Here is a 2,731-nt window from a genome sequence, read left to right on the forward strand (position 1 = left end):
TCTCTCTCTCTCTCCTTCAAGCTCATGGCCGAACACCCCTTCCCACTTCAACATTTCATTTTCAAAACCAAAATATGAAGAATCAAGAGCTAATCATGGTGATTCTATGCTTGTAAGAAGGTTTGGAAGTGATTTCAAGCAAGTTTCAAGCAAAACCAAGTCTCATATCACCATCTCCTATCAAAAACCCAACTAAATTCTTGAAGGTATAACATGTTTCAATAAACATTGTTCTTGATTCATATTGATAAAGAAGTTAGTAAAAAGTTTCTCTTGATTCTTGAAATTTAAACATTTACTTGAAAATTTCAAACAAATGAGTTTTGAACAAAATAAAAATGGGTATGTGTGTGTATGTATATATAGCCGAAAGTTATGAAGATGTATGTGTTTAGTTATATTTTGATTTTTGTTTAAAGATCTTTGATTGATTTAAGTTGAATCTTGAAAGATAAGTACATGCATGTGTTGAAATAGTATCATATAAGAATGTTTTAAAAATGGTCATGTGATTTATGATGAATATAATGAAAAGTGAACTTTTGAAAGTTCATATATATATATATATATATATATATATATATATATATATATATATATATATATATATATATATATATATGTATGCATGCATGTTAAAGTTGTTGTGTAAACTTAAAAGTGAAGGATTTAAGTATGAATGAACATGAATGATTGAAGTGATATGTATGATATTTTGAAGAATAGGATATTAGTAAGGTTTTGATGTATTAAGATCATATTTGATGATAAAATTGTGATATGAACATATTAGATGCATATACTTAGACATACATGATGATATATGATCTTAAAAAGGTGATTTGAGTGTAATTGAGTAAAAATCGGTTATGAGCAGATTATAAGCACTAAAATGAAGTTATGTTAAGGTGTTTAGTGACTTATAACTTTGTCATAATGTATGCTAGCTTTGCATGTTGTACTTGGTGCATTAAAGTTGTAAAATACGTGAAATCGCATGATTTATGCGACTTACACAAAAACTGCACTAATCTGATTATAACCACTATTTTAATCAGTAAATAACACGTATTGTGTTAAAATATCAAGTCATTTCGAGTTGGGATGGTTATGGTAACATTTAACGCAAAACTATGCGTTAAAACGGTCAAAAATCGGCTTTTCGAGTGATTTTTATAAAACTGAATTAGATCAGTTAATAAACCGATGTTTTTAGTTTAAAAATAAGTATTTTAACTAATTTTAAGTTTACTTGGTGTTTGGTTGGTCATGCGTGACTTCCGACGCCCGAAAACGTTACCGAATCGCTAAAATACGCATTTTCTTAATGAACACTAGTATGGGTAAATTTTGAGTGAACCTTATGTGATAAACTGTGTTAAGTGATTAAACATATAAATATGATAATATGTTAATTGTTAATTTGATAGTGAGAAACTTAGACTACGCACGTATGCATGTACGTTTTGTGCGGTAGAAACGGTAAAATTGCGTTAAATATGTAACTTGTTTGTCGAGCATGAAATTTGGTACATATGAGATGTTTTATGTATATTTGCTTTAAAAATGACAAAATAGATAAGTTAGTAATATTTCAAGTGTTCAGTATTAGATTATGTGAACGTTTATGTATATATATATTACGACGCACAAATCGTAGATATATTGCGTATAAACGGAAGAGTTAACGGATTTACACAATAATGGTCACCAATAAATTCGTTCAAGTCGCAAAATTCATAAAAATATATATATGTATGTATATGGACTCATATACATATAATAACATGCCAACCTAATCAAAAATGACAACTTTTCGAGAAAATCTCAAAGTTGTGTGATAATTCTAAGAAACGGAGAAACTTGGGATTTTTGTGTTATGTATGTTGATTTAGAATCGTTCCTATACGAGGACGTGTAGAAAATCAATCTCTGGGCTTGCGGTACTAAAATATGCACCCAAAGGTGAGTGTCACTAAACCCCTCTTTTTACTGCCTTGTATATATTTTGGGGGTAGAACACGTCGTTAAAAGGGTTTAATAATGTTTTCGAAATAAAACATACCTTTTAATATAAAATATATATTTTCGCTGAAAATATATGAAATTTGATAAGTCATACGTTTCGAAGTAAAAACGTTTTGATGAATAAATGTTGGACATTGGGATGATACTGTATTTCCTAGGCGAAACATGACCGTATAGTTGGGACGGATGCCGGCCTGGGTCTCGAATGATGGAGATTCAGGGGATTCGTACAACATCGTGTATTAAATTGTCATATTAGTAGGATATATATATTGTACATGAGGCAGACATCATATTGTTCTCAAAGAGAGAACCCTGTGCCCATGATGTCGTTTAATCAGTTAACTATTGCACGCGATGAATTGTTGGTAGATCTATCGGGTTGACAACCCCATCGTGACCGGTCGCCCCGTGTCAATGTCAAACGACGAATTAATATTCTGTTTATTGTCTAGCTTTGATTATCCCTGCATCGTTGATATATAGTTCGTATCGTCTAGCTAACATACGAGTCTGAAAGTTGACGCAATAATTTAATATACAAAACCTGGGCAATATATATTACAGTTGTCGGATCGATGAACCGGCGGAAGGCCCGTGGATTTTAATAAGGAAGTAAAACGGACTTTCTAAAATTTATATGGATGTTTTTAAATAAACACCTAATCAGAAAGTTTTCCTAGAAATAAAATTGGTAGTAAGT

Source organism: Helianthus annuus, chromosome 5 (assembly GCF_002127325.2).
Source record: "Helianthus annuus cultivar XRQ/B chromosome 5, HanXRQr2.0-SUNRISE, whole genome shotgun sequence".
NCBI lineage: Eukaryota > Viridiplantae > Streptophyta > Magnoliopsida > Asterales > Asteraceae > Helianthus > Helianthus annuus.